At 45.1% G+C, this 21,493-nt stretch overlaps 1 protein-coding gene across 19 annotated transcripts in view; it reads left to right on the top strand.

The window, feature by feature from the left end:
• Nucleotides 1–21,493, top strand: part of SORBS2 (sorbin and SH3 domain containing 2) — a 289,436-nt gene that overhangs the window by 112,718 nt on the left and 155,225 nt on the right. Inside the window, exon 1 of one of the 19 annotated variants that reach the window (XM_083169084.1) lies at nucleotides 8,640–8,706. The exons of 17 other annotated variants lie outside the window; for them this stretch is intronic. The gene's annotated coding sequence lies outside the window, so the exon portion shown is untranslated. Of the gene's footprint in view, nucleotides 1–8,639; nucleotides 8,707–21,493 lie in introns of those variants that run through there. One more of the 19 variants, XM_083169041.1, reaches the window with a different exon arrangement.

Below are 21,493 nucleotides of genomic sequence, written 5' to 3'. Positions count from 1 at the left end.
ATTAACCATACAGAGGAAGTCCAAGTGCAAGTGACCGTGCTTCTAATTGTTCTTATAACAATAATACGTATATAACTTTATTGTGCAATAGGAAACAAATCAGGCAAAAAACAAAAACAGTCTCCTGAGCGTATTAGAACTCAGGAACTGCACAGTGTACTCGAACAGCCTGACCATTTATCAGAAATAGCCCAAGTCCTATTACAGTAACTCTGTAATGTCTAGAGCCAAGCTTCACAAGCCAGTTCCTTTCTGTAACATTTGCTCTTCGCTCAGATAACCTTGGCATGTGATAATTACTAATGGGGAGGGCTAATGGATTTGGCAGATACATTTGACCGTGTTTAGTTTGAAATAGAAATTTAGATTCATAAATAACAGCAGCATGGGTCAAATGACAGGCAGTTATGCCATAATAGCTGAATAAATATATTTCCAGGACAAACAAAAGCGGTTCTACTATATGGCCCTTATTCTGATTGAGTCGGACGGCTGCGCGTGCGGTCGGACGGCCGATGTTTGGTGTTTGCAAATGTGCAGAGGCTTTTCTGCGCATGTGCGAATGCCTCGCACATCCGAACACGGCGTGAATTCCGTACAAAAACCGATCGGTCGGAACAATCCGATCAGGGGGTGGAAAGGGGCGTGAGGGGCTGTTTGGGCTCATTACCATATGCGTAATTTCATGGGCGTTACCTTGAAAACGCTGGGCGTACGTATGATAATCCGGCCGTGACGCACGTGTGGGGATACCAGCTGCCCGCCCATATCCCTGCTTTCACACGGAGATATGTCCGAGTGGTCTGGAGCACTCGGAGCTGTCTGACCACTCGGTCCATCATTCGATGGTCGGCGACCATTGGAGGATGGGGAGGTTCCCACAGATGGAGGAGTTGTTCACATGAAGCATCCACTCGCAGTCCGTTCGCTCGGTGTCTTACCCCATTCAGACGGTGTGAGCGATCCGTACGGTAGGCGGGGCTAAGAACACTCGGTGGCCGTCCGAAAATACGCATCCGTCCGAGTCAACTAGAATAAGGGCCTTTGGGGCAGATGTATTAAGCCTGGTGAAGAGATAAACTGGAGATAAAGTGGAAGGAGATAACGCACCAGCCAATCAGATCCCAACTGTTATATTTCAAACACAGCTGATTGGCTGGTGCGTTAACTCCTTCCACTTTATCTCCAGTTTATCTCTTCTCCAGGCTGAATACATCTGCCCCAATGTTTCACAGATATTACTATTACTTTTTATTTCATCAAATTATAGTTCAAATAACCATGGTCCGTTATTTATACTATAATAATACAATTACTATTATTAATATTATTTATATAGCTCACTTTCTCATACAGGACTCAGGGAGCTAGACATATGACATACCTCAAAACAATGTACATACAGCCTGATTCTGACTTACTTGGAAGGGGCCGAATTCGTCCCCGTTCCGATGGTGGGGGGGGGGTCATGTACAGACCCCCTGTGCGAATGCTGTTGACGTGTATCACACTCACGAGGTCTTCGATCGGGGAGGAAATGAGGCGGGTGCGGGGGTATACACCGTGCCATAGCATAACTGGCGCATGTTAACAAGTGGATGCTGGCGCTGGGAGGGGTGGGTGCAGTCGTTCGTCGGGGTGTTGCTTACCCGCTCGCTAGGCAGAGAATATACGCTGCCTAGTAAGCGTCTCTGAATCAGGCCCATAATAAAGAGGATTTAGGTAGTACAACCGTAGACAAGCCACACAGACAAAAAGAAAGCCTTGTGTGCACAGCAAGCATAATGCAGGATTGGTGCAGGCATTTTGGATAATAACTTCCATGGGTTTGTGTATGCCACCCTAGCAAAGTATAGGTGAGGCAGCCATCTTGGGCCTTGTGCATAGGATTACCCTGGGTGGAATAGGATACCTCTAGAAGAAATGACAAAAGATGATCGCTGCATAGAGTAGGGTTCCAACAAAACAGTCAGGTCCATGTATTTATCATCCCATCCACAAGTGTACCAGATGAGGCAGCCATGTTGGGGGCACGGTCTCCTTAGCGAGATTGCCTACAGTACAGCCTTTGCAGCAGCATAATGAATCTCTGCAGTGTTTGAGGAAAGGTGACAGGGACCGTTCTACAAAGAGGTAGTAGCATAGGTTACTGCATCCTCCTCTGAATCGGGCCTGCTGTTGCTACAGCCAGTTAGCAGCTGAGTGTCGGGTAAGGTGACACAAGCCCTCCTCCATCCCTTGTATTTTACAGAGAATAAAAAAGAAGTGCAAAATAACCCATCACCTCCAGCGCAGGAAATGTGTTTGCTAATATTTATTTACTGAAATAAGAGTAGATGGCCTCACATAAACATCCAGCAGATGTTGGAAATGCAGATAAAGAAGTGTTTATATTTAAAAATAAATAAAAAAAAGTTGTGATTGCATTGTAGGTGGGTAAGTTCATCATCTTTATCTGCTGTCTGTCAGTCTGTGACCTATGGTCCGTTTTGATCTAGAATCAATGAGTGAGTAGCAGCTTAAGTCTTAAGACTGTAAACTGTGTACCTAATAATTGTTATCATTCCTGTAGAAATCCGCTATATTATAGTCAACCACTACACTGTTGATAAAACAGATGTCATTGCTATTGCCTTTAACCACAAGATTAATGAACCTAATGTAAAACGTGGTCTTTCAAGACCATTAACGTCCACAAAACACTGCCCATCCTGTCCCCATTAGCGGTCCTGAAACATAGGACTAAACTAATAGAGTGCGGGTGGTTAACCCAAAATAGACCTGAATATTCAGCCTGGTACGAAGTAGCCGCACAGATTTTTGCACAGCTCCCGGATGGATATTAACTCTTTGAGTTCCAACGTTGCTGTGGCGCTAAAAATATCAGTGCCACTCACAGCGACTGTTCTTTTTTTTTTTTTTTTGATGCGATATTTAACTAATTTTCAATTTATTGGCTTGGCTGTATTTGTATTTATTTATGTATACTAAAAGGACAGTCGCTGTGCGCCACACTGGCATTATTTTAGTGGATATTTTGAGGATTGCGCGCGTTGGCATTCAAAGGGTTAATAATATTAAGCATGAATATGAAATGGAGTTTTCCCTTTTAGTCCCCGGTGACTCAGAAACATCTGCTTGTCCTTATCTGGAAACGCTATCTCCCGGAATGATTAAACACTGATATTATGTATTCTAGCGAAGGTGTTTATAGCGTTTTAAAATTGATGTGCTAATTATTTCTCACATGCGTTCTGTAGGCTTCCTAATGCTGGACACCATGTTAGCGACAGCTGACCTCGGCAGGGAGATGCAGTGCCTGCAATTATGTCCTATTCAGCTGTTCACAGAGATCTGGAGGCTAATCTCATTACAGCTGATTAATAATTATTGGTGATCTTCCAAACTAAACCGGCTCACTTGTAAGTGCTCATAAAGGTGAACGTCTTGTTGTGTCTAATCCTGGTATTGTCATTGGCTAATATCGCCGTTATACAGTAACTAACAGGCAGAAATAAGAACGCAGTGTGTAACTGGTACACTGGTGCAAGCTAATCCGGTAGGCAATGTTCTATAGCTCTGTTTTAATGACCAATCTACATGCTACAATACAGTAATCGCTCCCACAAAGCTATCAATTGTGGGCCGGATCGTATGGCTGCGAGTTTGCACAGTGGCTGTTTATTAATGAGCTGCACATGCTTATGGGCCGCTATGCGTGTGCGCGATGCACGGCTGCGAGCAAGTCCTGCAAAATTTTGTGTTTGCTGGCCTTTCACAAGGTGATTGGCAAGGAGTGGGTGCGTGGAGGTGGTAACCAACTGTTTTTGGGAAGTGTTAAGAAAAACGCAGGGTGTGCCTTAAAAAAGGCGCTGGGAGTGTCAGAGACAATGCGAGTGTGCCTGTTAGGGGAGGGTGTGTGATGTCGGTAGCAGGCTTGTTATGCCTGTATTCATCGCAGCCGCTGAGTAAGTTCATGGCTCCGCTGAGTAAGTCCATGCGCTCATTTGCAAGGTGGGGCAGAGGCTAAACTGATCGCTGGCTGTAGATATTTTCGCGCACACAAAGAGGTATGAAGCAGGCCCTGTTTTTTCTTGTACAATCTCTAAATCCCCTCACACACTAGAGGACCCGCGGCACCACTTATATCGGAGGTGCCACGGGTGGACGATATAGTGAATACACAATGAATGATAACCTTGTTCAGTGACGTCACCAGTACCTCGCTAATCATGCAGGTCATTGGCTACATAGCCAATATTAACCTGTATGTTTTGATGACTGCATGCTCTTAATGATATTAATCATACACGCTGCACGTTGTTGTTTTTTTAAAGAAGGTATCGCTCAGAAGGACTTGTCTGAGCAATATATATTATTTTAAATTGGGTAGTTAATGGGGCTTAAGCTCCACTGGCACATTTGGAACCTGGAGCTGCTGTAGGGGCATCCTGCATGGCTGCTTTCTGGTTTTCATATGGGAAACCGGAAAGGCAATCCACCGAGCCCTCTGGAACCCCCCACTAGGTAAGATTTTGTATTTTTTTATGTAGTGTTGCCATCACTGGCAGTTTCAGAGGTAGGGATGCAGCACAGTCCAAAATTCAAATATTGAAGCCACCTCAACTGTTGCCAAACACCAATGACTCACTGTAGTTGGTGTGACTCCCCTATTTGAACTTTGGACTGTGCTGCAGTCCTACCTTTGGAGCCACCACTGGTTGCCATCGGGGGGCCTGGGGCACTTTAGACAGGGTGGCCCCCTCCCACTTGTCATTACTGACCGCAAACTGCATAGGAGAATATTGAAATGTCAAAACAGAGTAAAGACACATATACACCACATGAAAAGCCTGATTGTCCCTCTGTACCTTAATCTGTAGGAGACCTCATAGGCTCAGCGCTGCCTCTGATTAAAAACCCTCCCATGACAAGGCCACTTCTGCTGCTTTCCTCTATGGGCCTGAGAAGCATGTGGTGAGCTCTACCAATCGGAGCTCAGCAAAAGTCTCTCATCCTATGACCTCCTAGTCTCATGGGACTTAGTCAACTCCCAGTAATGCACTGCACACTTGTGCAGTCCGTGTGCCTTGGCTCCCAATGCTCATCACCATTAATCATTGTCACATTGGCAGACAGGTGAAGCTGCAGCACTACCCCACTGCCATGTACAAAACCTTTTGCTATAATATATATATATATATATATATAATATATATATATTGTTTACAAAAATACATGCCGATCACATACTGGGGCCCTACATAAAGGGGGGCCCAGAGGTACTGACCCCCTGTGCCCCCCCTTTAATCCGGCCCTGCATATACATGTGTATGCTTGATTTTCCAAATGACCATGCTCTTACTAGCTGTGACTTAATATTAAAAATGGGGCATAGACACGCTCAGATGGGTCAGTTTTTACAATTCGATGCTTCGTAAATAAATCCCATAGTGTGTATACAGTAATGTACAGTTAAATGTTCACTTCATTCTGCATACTGTGGGGGATCGAACCACAGCACAGTTACAAAATATTGACATTAGTCTGAAAGTAAAACAAGATGTCATTGTACGACAGGATGACAAGTAACACATTAGAGAAGACGTTTTCCAGTGACCTATTCTGTGGTTAGATCTAATTTAGTTGTGATGTACTTTATTTTCTGACAGGTAAATAGAGACCAACAGTTAAAAGTGTTTTTTTCCTTTGTGGCATGATATGTAGCCAAGAAACAGGTTTGCCAAGCCTAACAAACTGTGTCTCCGTATCCCATCCAGTCCCTTATGTCCTCTACGGAAAAATCTAACACTTGTAAGCCTTGCCTGAGTGTCTCTTCAGCTCTTTACTGACCCACATTTGTAGCCCTGGGCTTCTTCATTTTAATCCAATCATAAACACCTTCTGTTCCAAACATCTGAAACGTGCAGCTTCCCCCCAGGTGGACTGCTGCACTTTTATTGTGAATTTTTCATTATCACTGCTGTGTAGGGAGAAGAGAGAAGCTGTTTTCTTAGTGACGGGTGAATCATTCTTACAGAAAATGTGAGACCTCAGCTCAAATATAAACCTTCAGCTCACACTGCTACGTAGCAAATAGCATTAAGGACATGGGTAAAGGGACCGTCAGGATTCGTAATCAAGGAACACCTAAACGTAGAGCCTTATACTATATAGATCACTGAAAGTAATGACTAGGTTGTCATTTTCTGTAAATGACAAAATAACAAAACATAGAACATCCCATATGCTTTGATTTAAGCATCTTTTTCAATGTATTTTAAAACATACATGATTGCTGCAGTCACGCTAAACACCCCTTCTGAGTGCGCCACATCCCATACGACTGTGTCTTGCATCTTATTGGCTGAAATGTGGACCATAATCACAATTTGACTGCTTTTATGGGACTGCACTGATTACTTTGCTGTGCAACACTTGTACATTCTGTATCTATATGTGCAACTGAGTCTGACTCTGTATACAAAGAGCTACTTTTGCATGCCAAGTTCTGTTGTTCTCCATATACAGATTCAGACTTGTGCACTCCGGCGCCTTGTGCTGCATGGTGTATTGAAGTACGGCGCATAAGGACACATCTGGTGCACATATGTCTCTACTCTATTGTGCATGTCTATACCCCCTGAGTTGTACCTAGTGTAGTGGTAATCTGACTGTGTGCCAGCATTGCCAAGGCAGTGGAGTTTTTTGCCAAAATGCTTTGGTTTTGGTAGAAAGTGTGGTACTTGTGTATTATCACAGCGCCCACTACGGAATTTGCATAGTGGGCTATTCACGGTAGTGAAATCGCATCGCATGCCATTATTGTATGGCATGCAATGTGATGCGATGAGATGCGATTTTCCTATATAATGTATTCACTGCTCTGTGTCAATGAATACATGAAAAAAATAGGATGCAATAAAAAATCGCATCGCATCGCATGCCATTATTGTACGGCCTGCGATGCGATGGGGTGCGATAAAAAATCAGATTGCATCGCATGCCATTATTGTATGGCATGCGATGCGATGAGATATTGGTTCTGATTGGACCTATAATAATGCCATGTAATGTGCTATACCATTAAATGACATATCATGTCATTTATTCAGGCCCCCACCATTTATTTAGGCGGGAGTTAAACGGCGGGGATCGCTTGTTTTCGGCGATCCCGCCATTTAACCCCCTCGCCGGCCGCATTGAATACGGCTGATAATGTCTATCATGTATTATTATTATTTATCACCACAAGGGATCACCCAAAATAGGATACAGTGGGGGAATATTACTGAGATGTGTATTCTACTTCACATGTGATGTTGCTCTGGGCAACCAATCAGATCCTGTCTACTATCTTCTAGAGCAGGCATGTCCAACCTGCGGCCCTCCAGCTTTTGTGAAACTACACATCCCAGCATGCCTTGCCACAGTTTTAGCATTCCCTAATATCAAAACTGTGGCAAGGCCTTCTGGGATGTGTAGTTTCACAACAGCTGGAGGGCCGCAGGTTGGACATGCCTGTTCTAGAGGGTGCTAAATAAATAAGAAGCAGATTCTGATTGGTTGCCCATAGCAACATCACATGTGAGGTACAATACACATCTTAGTAAATTTCCCCCAGTGACTTTCAGTTGAAGACAAAAATGGAGAAGTACAGGGTACATACACATCTGCATCAGCAGGGGGCACTGAAATACGCATCAGGGTGCAGAGAACTGTGAGATTTAGGGGCATCGATGATGATTTAATGAAGAGAAGGAAAAGCATATGAGGGGAGAAGGCACTGCACGTAAGAGCTTAATTTCTAATCAAACTTAAGGCCTGGGTTGTTGATGCCCCTCTCCTGTGAGATCATACCCATAGCATGCCTTCCAACCAGTGGTGGAACTTGTGGGTGGTGAGCCCAGGTGCAAATACATGATTTGGGCCCCCCTCCACCCCAACCCAAGTTCATAATATACAACACTGCAGTGGGTGGCAGGGGGAAGAAGACTGTGGCAGGGGCAGCAGTGGGCCAATTAGTCCGTCCTCAGGTGCATTGCACTTGCTGCTCCAATGGTAGCTCTGCCTGCAGCTCACATGACTGATACAGCTTTCACAGACTGATCTGCATCTCTGTGTCGGGCTGCATGTATGTATGTATGTATGCATGCCGACACATGTAATAGTGTACAGGTAGTATGAAAATTGTTACAATTGCTTGTGTAGACCTTTTTGGTGCCGACCTATTGACTGGAGACCTAAATATTGTCTACTTATCATCCGATCCCATCACAGATATATAAAGATGATCAGATACATTTTTAAATGAGTCCACCCATAGCTGCCATCTTATTCCCTTAAGCCAGAGTGTGGCCTCTTCATAAACCAGGATTTAGCTGCCTTCAGCCTAAGCTGATACTGTGCTTCCCCTTTAACCTGATACCAATTGCATTTTGTTGTTACTCTCTCTTGAAACGCAAACAATGAAGGTTTATTTCCACACCTACGCCTTCTTCCTGCTCCCAGCTTAAGGAAACCTGTCCTCCAATCTGACAGCAGTCAGTTTGGGCCGCAGCCAATATGAGAACAATGTGTGTGGCACTTGAGTTGCGTTCGGCCACATTAAATCATACACAGTACTAGTTCCTTACTAAAGCCTGGGTTAGTGCAGACAAGCCCGGCTGTGTTCCCAGTAACATTCTCCCCTTCCATGCTGAAAACGTGAGTTCTAATAGCTTACACTTGTATATAGAGGGAATGACCGTATATTATGTGTGCAGTATCTACTCCTCAGTGTATGGCATTACCAGCAGAATTCTTATGTCCCGTCTTATGTTTATTTTGGCAATATCCATCCCACTGCCATTTGGTACATCCTCACTATTGGCATATTCCTGGGAGCACTACACAAAGATAATACACTCTGGTTTTTACTGCATAGGACAGCTACACATATATATATATATATATATATATATATATATATATATACTAGGTGGTTCATCGCGCCCTACGGGCGCTCTTCACACCGTTGTAAAGGGCTACGCCCCCTCAACCTGTGAGGACTGTTATTGTGTGAAATATGGCTTGTATTTAATTAAGGATGTGTTGTATGGCAACTTACCAGCAAACAATAGTGTGTGTGGATGCTGAGCTGTTAGGGTGACATACACAGGCAGGCACTGACCACGCAGACATGTGGCTGCTGCCAGGGGATTGAGAAGCGGATGATGAAGAAAGTGGGGTTTGTGCTGAGGGTGCCGCTCTATCGCTGTCTCTCGAAGTATGGGGACAGTCGTGGAGAGGGGGAGGAGTGATGGGCAACCCGGGCAGAAAGCGAGGTTTCCGCGTGGGTGGGCGCGTACTAGAAGGGGCATGATATTCCCAGCCATTATTGTTGTGCAGGGTAATGAGAGGGCGGGCTTGTGCGGCGGGTGAACGCCATGATGCCAATTACAGGTAGGCACTGACTGCACACTTGTGTGGCTGTTCCCCTGGGCACAAAGCGCAGCTTCCGCTAGGCATGGGTGTGTCCTCTGAGGAGACCTTAGATGACCGGCCAGGCTATTGGGCAGAGAAGTGACTGGGCGGGCATGTGCGGCGAGTGAGCACCTTGCTGGCTGTAGGTAGCGGGCTGTAGGGATCGGGATGGGTGGGTTTAGCCTGCAGGTGGGTGGTGAATGGTTGGGCTGTGGGGAGTGTCAAGATAGGGTTAGTCTATGGGTGATTTATTTGTAGGGTTAGGGTACAGGAGGTGTATAATTAAGGTTGGACTATGGGGGATATAAATGTAAGGTTAGGCTAATGGACATGGTGTATAGTTAAGATTAGGACATGGTGGGGTAAATACTGAGGGTTAGGCTATGGGGGTGTATAGTTAGAGTTAGGCTGCAGGGGAGGGGGTGTATAGTGAGAGTTACGCTGCCGGCGGGCGGGGTGTATAGATAGGCTGCGGAGGGGGGTGTATAGTTAAAGTTAGTCTGTAAGGGAGGGAAGTGTATTTCTAGAGTTAGGCTGTGGGGGCGGGTGGTGTATAGTTAGAGGTAGGCTTTGGGGGATGGGGTGTATAGTTAAAGTTAGGGTGTGCGTGTGGGGGAGGGGGGTGTATAGTTAGAGTTAGGTGGGGGGGGGGTTGCTAGTGTTAGGCTTCAGGGAGTGTGTAGGAGCAATTTACCTGGTTCCCTTTGTTTGAAAGGAGACTGCTTTTGGGGGACACACTGGGCTGATTCACCTGATCACGGCTTGTCATGCATCCTATGGGGCGGTCTGTGCATTCATCCTATGGGGAGCTCCGGTGTCTATGTTCTCTGCAGCCTTCTTCCTCTTCATTTGCTCCCCTCTTCCCTGCAGCCTCCTGAGCTCCCCCAACCTTCTGCTCTGGGACAGCGCTTGTGTTCTCTTCTCTTCTGCTCCCTCCAGCAGTCTGACATGACATACTGGTACAGGAGCAGGACAAAGCAGACACGTGCACTCACTGTGCAGGCTGAGGGAGGGAGGTATAGTAGAGACACTTGACTGGGAGGGGTCAGCAGGGGCACCTCTTCAAAGGCTAAAAAAAAATGCTGATAGTTCTGCCCCTGACTTGTGCTGGTTGCATCTGGACGTGGGCATTTTTTTTTTTTGTGTGAAAAATGCTGTAGGCGGGGGGTGAGAGCGGCCGGTCCTGGTCTCTTCTGGACCGGCCGACTGTAAAGTGGCCAATCCGCCCCAGCGCTGGTCCCCGCACCAAGTGTTCCTCTCAGGGCGCCGCTCTCTGTAACTGGATGGGGAGAGAGGGGGAGGAGCATGGGGAATCCGGCCACAGGGCACTCCTGGCTGGGGTGGGCGTGTTCTGGGAGGGAACCAAAGCCTACTGGTGCACAGGGAAGTGAGAGGGTGGGCATGTGTGGCTGCTGAGCACACATGCCCACGTGTCAGGGCACTGAGCCCATGTGCTGTCTGAAAAGCTGCTGTGGTAAGTGAGTACTGTTAGGACTGTGTTTCTGGCTGCTGGCACAGGTACGGCGCAGGTTACACAGGTCCTTGCAATGGTCTCTTTATTTATAAGCCAGATCTGTGTGTATAATAGGCCAGATCTGTGTGTGTGTATATAATGCTGGGCGGGGGGCGGAGTTCACTCTTTGACTCCACCCAGCATTATACACACACACTCTCACAGATTGACAGTTCTGGGCTACTTTATAAGAGATATGCTATTTAGTTGTGCGATTATATAGGTCAGCGGACCAACTGATGTATTCTATTTAATGTTTTAAATTTGTAGTAACATTGGGGCAGATGTATTAAGCCTGGCGAAGAGATAAAGTGGAAGGAGATAACACACCAGCCAATCAACTCCCAACTGTCATATTTCAAACACATCTGATTGGCTGGTGCATTATCTCCTTCCACATTTATCTCCAGTTTATCTCTTCGCCAGGCTTAATACATCTGCCCCAATGTTCTTTTTTTTTTTTTTTACTATACAGTATATGCAAATGTCCCAATTACATTGGGACAGTTTCGCAAAGTGGTCACCAGTGTGCGGGGGGGGGGGGCAGTTGGGAGAGCCAGTAATCAATTAGCCCATATTAGTTTTTTTCTTTGACAGGTATATGCTAATGAAAAGCACAGTAAAAGCAGTGTGGTGCTCGCCAAATGCATTCGCAAAGGGGGTCTGCATATGTGCATATCCACGCTTGCAGAAAAAACTGGGGCCCTTTTTATAATGTATGAGAAACCGTCTTTAATTTGCTGTGAAATTACAAGTCCCTATATGCAGTGCCACAGGTTTACTATTAGGAGTATGGATTGTACGGTCGCCCTAAAGATGGTCGATATACTGGTCAACAGAGTTCTAGGTCGACATGGCTCAAGGTCATTAGGTCGACACAAGCATTAGGTCAACAGTTTTTTTGACCCAAATGTCGACAGTCAACATGGACACAGTTTTAAGTGCACCGCATCCCATCGCATGGCCCGCTGTGCTCACCATGCTTCGGGCACGGTGCCTCGCTGTGCTCGGAACACTTTTCATTTCTCCCACCATGCCCTAGTGCAGTGTTTTTCAAACACTGTGCCGTGGCACACTAGTGTGCCTTGAGCTGTACTCAAGTGTGCCCCCAGATCTAGAGATGCCCAAATCAGTTTACAGCCCCCACCAGTTCAACTGTTATTTACTGGTCTCTTTTCATTTAAAAGGGCAAATGTATTTTATTTTTGTTACCTGTGGGGTCCAGTGTGATCGTTTTTTTATATAGGGGCCAATAGGTTTCATTTTTTTCCATGGGGGCCAATGTGTTTTGCCCTGTGGTGATCTCATGGTGTGCCTTGGCAAATTAAAAATCTTATTTAATGTGCCGTAAGGTAAAAAGGTTGAAAATCACTGCCCTAGTGGATGGTAGGGCATGAAATACCGGCTGTCGGCTCAAAAAATTGTGAAAAACCCCATGTAGACCTAATGACCTGTCTACCTTTTGCCATGTCAACCTAAACCCCTGTCGATCTTGCAGTATGTCGACCTAATGACTGTCAACCATCTCTAGGTTGACCAACCAACTATATCCAGCTATTAGAGAATGCTAAAACTGTGGCAGGGCATGCTGGGATGTGTAGTTTTACAACAGCTGGAGAGCCACAAATTGACCAGCCTATATTAGTCTATACCAGGGCTGGGCAACACCGGCCCTCCAGATGTTGATGAACTACACATCCCAGCATGCCTTGCATCAGTTTCAGCATGGCCACATAGGCAAAACTAATGCAAAGCATCCTGGGATGTGTAGTTCATTAACATCTGGAGGGCCGGTGTTGCCCAGCCCTGGTCTATACCCATAATCCCAACAGAATCATTGTTCTAAAGGGGCTTTGCTGTGCATCCACACAAAGGGATCGTGGCTTCATGTGCCTCCTGTTTTTCATCAATCTGGGGACATTTTGGACACTCTTTGAGCTGCTGGCCACGCCCCCAGTCCCTTTTGCCTCCCATGTATAGATGCTGTGCGCATGTGCATAGTATCTATTCACCACTGCTCTGCTAAGCAGCGGCGACTCCCAACTGTCCCTCTACCGTGGGACACTGCTGCTCACATTTGGGTAGCGGGACAGTCCCCAAAAAACAGGACTGTCACGTCAAAATTAGGACAGTTGGTGAGGTATGCTCCATTTCTTTAAGTAGGATTGTGCAGACCTGTTTTCCCAGACAGAAACGCTGAAAACATCACTGGTTTTTGGCCTAGATTGTCTATTACACACACAATACAGTCTTCAGGATCCCCAACTGGGGTATCTGGCTTGGGTGCTCCTTTGCGAATATATGTATTCCTATCCCTCATTCGCGCTTAATCTAAATAAATATAAAAGTTATTGTGTATAGTACAAGACAGCAGTGAATATATGTGTGTGTGATCAATTTGCTTTATCTTTTGGTCATGGCTATTGACGAGAGAGCACACGCACTGTACAAGTGACCTGCACAGATGCACCTGCCCAATAATACAATGTCCATGGAAACTGGAACCAAATTTGATGTTGTTGATTTAATTTACATCAGACCGCAAGGACAAAAATACAGTTCTTACTTCACATGTGGCAAATTCCACGCAAATGTACTATTCTTTGTACAAATGTGAAGGGCAGGCGCAATTCTAATCCCTTTAATCATCTCTAGTACCAGCTCATATAACTAGATTAGTCCCACATAAAAGATACCTCGGAAGATTTCCTTGGAAACAAGATCATCAGGTTTTTGTGTAATCAATCACGATATGTCCCTGTAACAAGGAGCAGGAGGGAAGCTAATGAAGGCAGTGTTACTCATGGTGTTGTGATTGAGCTGTCAGCGCAGCTTCACACCTCCAGAACTCGCTCCTCTTAAGGGCTGTTACTTTTCAGTTTCCTTGGCTCTGTGCTATACGTTTTATGGGGGTTTGGGGCGGATTGGCTGCAGTATTATTTAAAGCGATAAAGTAGAATAGTAGAGAATTAGTTTCTAGTTGAACATCATCTCTAGGGCCTGGGGCACTGTATATTTGGGTCATAGTAACGCTGAGAAGCCTGTCAGCCCTGACTGTGATGCTGAGCTTAGAACATTGTCCCTTTCGATTTGTCATGACTAATATAAAATAAATGGTGTACATATAGAAGCCTTTTACCAACAAATCTTGTAACAAGTATGGTCAAAGGGCACGTGCGTCAATATACACCACATTGCATTAAGTGCGTCTCTCCATCGGGGATTACTTCATCAAATGTGTTCAAGCCAACGGAGACTTTTAAAACAGTTGGAAGACTAAAAAAATAAAATGTTACGGTGATGTGGTTATCACTGCTTACTGCACTCATTTACAGCAAAACTAAAGCACAGTCTGATACATTTGGGAGAGTTAAAGGTGAACTGATGCTGAACTATTGCATTTGCTGCAGGGATTTGACAAGAGCGAGCAATAAGAGTGGAGAATAGAGATCTATTTTGCCAGGACACCTACAAACTGGTTCATTGGTTTGTTATGGTATCAGTGGTATTCCAGAAGTGCTTAGTACCTGCCAAGTGTCACTGTCCCAAAGGGGGCATTATCTTGAAAACTTGGTGTGATGTGAGAAGGTATGGTTAAGGGGCAGAACTGGGCTGTCGTCTAACATTTCCACATTATCCTTTATTAGTTACTCTACATCAGGCATTCCCAACCACGGTCCTCAAGGCACACCAACAGTGCAGGTTTTGTAGATATCCAGGCTTGAGCACAGGTGACTTAATTAGTATCTGAGTGTTTCTGATTAAACCATCTGTGCTAAAGCCTGGATATAACTAAAACCTGCACTGTTGGTGTGCCTTGAGGACCGTGGTTTGGAATGCCTGCTCTACATAATGCAGAGGCTTCAAATATTTGAAGGTAAAGAAGGGAGTGGAGTGCAAAATATACTTTTCTTCTGAAGCCCTTAATGCACTTTTATAGACCGGCTTCAAAAACCCAGTAATTTAGTGGCACAACCTAAGCCACCCAAGTCTAGTGGTAGCGTGAAAACGAACTACCTAGTTCAGAAATCCCAGGTCTGAGAACCTACAATTGACCTGGGTTGTTCCCGGTCTGGGCAAAGTGCTGCAATGTTCTGGGTGGCCCTGTTAGCAGCAGAAGCTCCAACTGCCATTGGGACAGTGTGCATAGCTGCCCAAGTGTGTCTGGGTGCTGGTGGGAGTCGTTGATAAATTGTATGTGTGTGGCTCCTTGGCTATTGGAGACCTTGGATACTCCTTGGAAGTCTGTACAAACCTCTTCTTCTCCTGCGTATAGGTTCCCAGGTGTCTGGCGCCGCACATGGTATACTGTAGATATTATGTATGGGCAGATTTTCCACACTGTAACCTAGGTGCTAGCTTAGGGCCATCAAAAACTTTCCCAGAGTGAGCATTGCGTGACTACTGTGTGATTTCATACAGTGCTATGGATTGTTTGAGGAAGGGGGCCCACAAATCTGTATCTTGCCTAGGGCCCTGTAAGGACTGAATCTGTCTGTGATTGGTGTAAAGGGTGTCAGGTAGTTGTGGAAAATTTAATTTTGAAAAAAAAAAAACAGGTTGTGTGAACAGGGTCCAAACTAGTGTGAATGGGGGCTTCTGACAAAAACTAGGGTTTTTGTTGAGTATACAAACATGGGCTTATTGGGGAAATGTACAGGTTTTATGTCTACCCCTAGTGATAGAAGTATTAAGGCCTCCAAACATGATTCTGTGACCAGTCTAAGCAAACCAGTGAATCCCAACTTTATTCCTCAAGTACCTCTAACAGTTTGCGTTTTCCAGGTCCGGCCCATAACTGTCATTTTTCTGGCCTACAACATGACAATTAGGTGCTGGTTGTTTATCACTTCATTTTATCATGTTTTGAAGCTGGATGCATCTGGCCCAGAGTAAGGTTGAGTTTTTCCTGTTAATACACACATTTTCCTTAGGATGACTGATATAATGCCATCTGCTGTTTTATACTTGAAGTATTGAGTTTGACATATTAGCATTTCTTGTGCACTATATACAGTAGTAGTAAGACATGATGATAGAGGTCATGTTCTTTGTTTATCAGTTATGCCTGAGCTATGCCTCCTTATCTCAGCTTTTAACACCTTGGGTTTTGAAGTACAGCAGCATTATACATGACCTCTGAGTTAACTCTCTATTTTCAGTTAGAGTTATGCGAGTCTGAGTGACAGACTGTAAGTGCTGGTTTTCTGAGTTTCTCTACAGTGAGCTGTAACCTTGCATTACCATTGGAAAGCAGCGTATAGGCCACGGTAACTTTCTGAATTCCAGTCTACACCAACGAAGTTACTTGACGGCCGACCAACAGTTGTTGTTTTTTTGTTTAGTTGCTTTTCCTATATTTGACCCCTATCATTAGGCCAATCTACAGCCATGGCATTATTAAATGATGAGTTTTGTTAAGGAACACTAGTACAGTATGTTTTTTTTTTTTTTTTTTTTTTAGTTTATTCCTGAGCTTTGCTATGCGGGTGCACTGGTGAAAAGCAAAGGTGTTTAGCTGTTTACTTCCAGGACACTTTATAAATTACCTTTTGGAGGCAGCAGTCAGTGTATGTTATTCTAGTTCATTCGTATGCGTATGTGCAGACACATGGTATGCGGCCATGGCGGACAGGGTGTTCTCCAGGTGCACACACCCAACACAGTGGGCGTGGGGCGGCGGAGGGTAGTCGCACCCACGGGAACTCCCAGTGTTTCTGGTCTTTCCCATGAAAATACTGGGCGATCCCATGGTTATGGGGGGGCTGCAAACATCCATTCAAACATGCAGGCAGTGCGAACGTACGCTCCATGCAAGGGGGGGGGTGGCGAGCGTACCGGCATTCGGCGGGCGGTGTCTGGTGAACTTGCAAGGCTTTTCACCCAATGCTTGTCGTCTTTCTTGTTGTAGACCAAATGACCGTATCCCAGGGAAAATCTTCCCAACTCTTCCCCAAGTTTGGGGAAAGAGCAGGATAGTTTCCAAAAATCCAAACTAGGATGTCCCACATGAATTGGGAGGAATGCTAGTATATAGTCTCATCCTGCACTTGGTTGAGATTTAAGCTGGTCATACATCTACAGATCGATTGTCAGATTGGACTAGTTGGAACAAAAACCTGGTAGTATCTGATTGGTAGTTTGGCAGTTTTCCAGCATTTCAAAGCAAATGGTCAACTGTCATTTGCTCTCATCCATTACCAGGATTTTGTTCCAACCAGCCCAATCTGACAATCAATCTGTAGATGTATGGCTGGTTAGCCTCTTAAACCAGGCTCTACATATAAAACATGGGAATCATTTTCCCACAATCCCTTGTGCCCCACGCTTTCTCCTTGCTAAGATTACTGGTATTCTCTATATTAATCTTACTTGAGGGACTTTTTACTATACTGCCAGGGTAATTAAAATCTCTATTACCTCTTAATTACAATTTACCATGCCAAGTGGAGCCCAGGTGAAAAAGCTTAGTGTATTTTCCCTCTTGCTGACCAACTAAAACTGCCAATGAAGGGTTCCTGTAAAATGCACAGACCTTTTTATTGTTGCTTGTTCAATTTATCCGCTGTTCCCATAAAGGACTATGGGGACGGCATTAATGGTTCAAAATAGTTTGGCCCCAGAGAAATCCCTCAATCTATAGCATCTTGTTAAATTAAGAGAAGCTGAATTAATCCCTTTCTCTGTTAAAAAATCCATCGAAAAAGGATTATGATCTCTTCCAAAATAGGCTGCTTACTCTCTATAGTTCCCTCCTCCTCATCAAATTATTACATCTCTGCTCCACATCTTACAATTCCATCTTCTTCTGTTCTACCAATAAACAAGTTTAGTTATCTATTGCGCCTATAAAAACGACTGTTGCTGTGAGCGACGCTGGCATTCTTAGCAGATATTTTGCACATCTCTCACATCAGTGTTGGCACTCAAACGGTTAATAACCTTAAGATTTAAGCCTGGTACTTCAGAACATAGATTGCTAGGATAGCACGTTGGCTACGCAGACTGGACATGGCAGTAGCAATGTTGGCGCCATGTTTCTCTGATCACAGCTGACTGCATATGCATGCCTTAAAAAAGGCAATTACACACCTGCATTTTTAACACCACTCCCGTTAAAACCCCCACATGGTCCCTTCCTGTCAATCACTTTTCCCATGCATTTCAGTATTGAGAGCGGGATGGCAATGACACCATGGCGCATGTGCAGTGCGAACGCAGCATATGCGCAGTCTGTTAATAATCCCAGTTGCACAAACATCGGCCTTTACGTGCAAGCATGAATGAGGCCCACAGTAAAATTCCATCTTTTGTTATGTCATTACATTTACCTCCCAACCTAACGGGTGTGGATCAGTTGGTCACCAACAAGTTATTAGACAGTCATTAGATCAACACCATTTAGGTCGACATGTGTCTAGGTTGACATGCAGGAAGGTTGACATGAATCTAGGTCGACATGGGTAAGGTCAACAGGGTCATTAGGTCGACATATGGTAGGTCAACAGCCAAAAAGGTCGACATGGGATTTTTGACCCGATTGTCGACACAGTCGACATGGACACAGGTTAAAGTGCACCGCGTCCCCTCGCATGACTCGCTGCGCTACGCTCGGCACGCTATTTTATTCTCCCACCACAACCTAGTGGATGGTAGGGCATGAAATACCGCCTGTCGGCACGTCAGCTCAAAAAACAATGAAAAACCCCATGTTGACCTTTTGACTGTTGACCTAACATATGTCGACCTAATGACCCTGTCCCTGACCCTAACCCATGCTGTCCTAATTGTGTCGACCTAATGACTGAATAACAACTTACCGGTGACCCAATGACCGTATCCCAACCTAACAACTTTATCATTCCATTTCATCTCCCCACATATTATTTCATGTTCCTCCTCTGTCATTGTACTTCCTATTTCATCCCCCATGCAATAATATTATTACCCCTTAACATCCAGACCTATCATTCCATAAACCTATACTGTACTTCTGCATTTATTTAGCACATGTCAAAAAGGATCTTTTATTTACTTGTTGAACCTCACATATTTATGTAGTTATTAATTATTTAAAAATCAAAATTAAATTGTCCTCTACTATTAACTATAACCATACACAAGCAGTCATCCCATCAGTAGTGTGTGTGTGTGTGTGTGTTTGTGTGTGTGTGTGTGTGTGTGTATATATGTATATGTGTATGTATGTGTATATATATATATATATATATATATATACGCTTTAATTGAAAAAGGCATTTGCAAAGTTCCAAAACTAATGTGTGCCCGTTTTACGCCAGGCACATCACATACATTCACACCTCTCTATGCCCATGAAAATGTGCAAATAAATGCCACGCATGCAAGAGCAACAGTTCCCTTGTGCTAGCGATCATCACTGTACACTTGCACCATTTATTTCAATGCAGTTAGTCTGTTTCTGAATGTAATTCAAGCAGCCCCTTATGCTGATGTTGTTTACAGGGAGCATCTGCTGCTCTATAACCACAGCAGCATCTTATATAATCCAAGCACCTTTACATCCGCATCTACTACAGTATTCTGTGCTCTTCCTGCATTAAGTCGACATGTGCTGCACCTGAGATAATAGTCTAAGCTGCAGAGATAAATCAGAGACACCTCAGAGATCTTGTCATTCTGAGGCTTCATAAAATGGGATTGTTTTATCTCTGCTGCTGAACTGAAGCCGTGAAGTCATTATGCTCCAATTACAATACATCTCAAGCAGCCACTGTTTATTGAGCGCTGAAGGCATCCGATCCTTGCAGAATTCCCTCTCGCTCTATCTGTCTCCCCACCAGGAGCCTGTATCTGATTCTGTAAATTACACATGCCAGAGAAAAATTGACTTGAAGTCACCTGCTGGCAATTATATTCCTAGCACCAATTTCGGTCTGTCTTGATCTCCGCATTAGGGCCATTAATGGCTTCCAGAGATTTGTGTCTATACCTTTTCCTTTGTTCTGCAATAACGGTATAATGTATATTTGCAGCGTGCGTGTCATTACTGCACAATGGCTTTTCTTGAAGCTTGGGCAGCCTAATAAGAGCGGACCGTGGGTTATGGAAGTCCATTTTATACTCACTAATGTTCTTTATTAGGGTAAGCTATTAAAGGGACGTTTATTTTTCTGTTTAAATGTGATTTTATTACTGCCAAAGTCTTTCTGAGTTGGTCACAGTTTGTACAGATGTCAATGACATTGTTCACGGTTTTAGTAATTGTCGCAATTGCTATTTTCTCATAGAATCACTGAGTTGTAGTTTTATTATGGATAACCATTAATGTGTACTAATGACTGCGGTCTGTAGACTAGGCTAAAGCTGTGCAGAGGGAAGCCAATCCCGGGGAAAAATGCTCAATCCAGGGATCCCGGGATTACCTACCCCCTGCAGAGCTGCACAGCCAGGGACCGGAAACGCTGGGCAGCATCTGAGCGAGTGCTCAGACGCTGCCCGGCATTGGCCCTTATTCAGATCTGTGCGGCCGGAGCCGCACACGGTGCTCCGGCCGCACAAACCAATCCCCGCCCACGATACGGATCGCCACGGCCGTCCGTACACGGACGGCTGGCGATCCGCAAGAAAATGGTGGGGCGTACGCCTCCACCATGGTGGGAGCTGCCCCCTGCATTCGATGGTCGGCGACCATCGAAGGCAGGGCCGCACGCCCCACCAGGTCCCGCAAGCTGAGACCACACGGACAATCGTCCGTGTGATAGCTTGTATGGGGGCTGAGAGCTGACATCCGGCGACGTCAGCTTCCCGCCCCCATCACTGGCGTCATACCCTCATTAGCATGCATACGCCCCGCGTTTGCATGGGAACGCCCATGAAACGCGGGGCGTATGCATAGGGAAATGAGGGTATGAAGCCCCTCACGCCCCTATACGCCCCCTTTGCGGCGGACGAACTACGTCTGCGGCGAATTGGGCTGCACATGCGCAGATTGACCTCTGCGCATGTGCAGACTGAAAACATCGGCGGTACGGCCGCACGCGGGCCGTACCGCACGATTCAGAATAAGGGCCATTAGACTGTACCTGCGCAGCCTAATCGTGTACGAAATCCCAGCAATTTTGGGCCAACATCTACATTGCATACAAATCTGAATCCGGCTCTAGGTCTTTTGGAAGTAGGGCCCCTTGGTGTCTGCTGGGCCCTAAGCAGGCGCCTAGGTTGCCTTGTGGAAAATGTGGCAGGGTGATCAAGCCTAACCCAGACGAAATGCGCGTTCCATAAGCAGCAGAGATAGAATCCTGATTCTGTGCACATTTTTGTGATAAATATTTATATACATTTTTTATATTTACCTGTTTATAGATGGTAAATATCTGATTCTTACGTCTGGTTGGAATGATTTTGTATCTAAAAATGTCACATCAAGTGCCAAATCGGATGTAAGTAAGTAAGTTTAATTTATATAGCGCACTTTCTCCAACAGGACTCAATGTAAGGACTCTCGGGTAGCGGCCAGGGGGAGTTCAAGGGAAT

This window comes from Crinia signifera, chromosome 1, assembly GCF_055691185.1.
Source record: "Crinia signifera chromosome 1, ASM5569118v1, whole genome shotgun sequence".
NCBI classification, from domain to species: Eukaryota; Metazoa; Chordata; class Amphibia; order Anura; family Myobatrachidae; genus Crinia; species Crinia signifera.
This window is presented reverse-complemented; position numbering and strand designations above follow the sequence as displayed.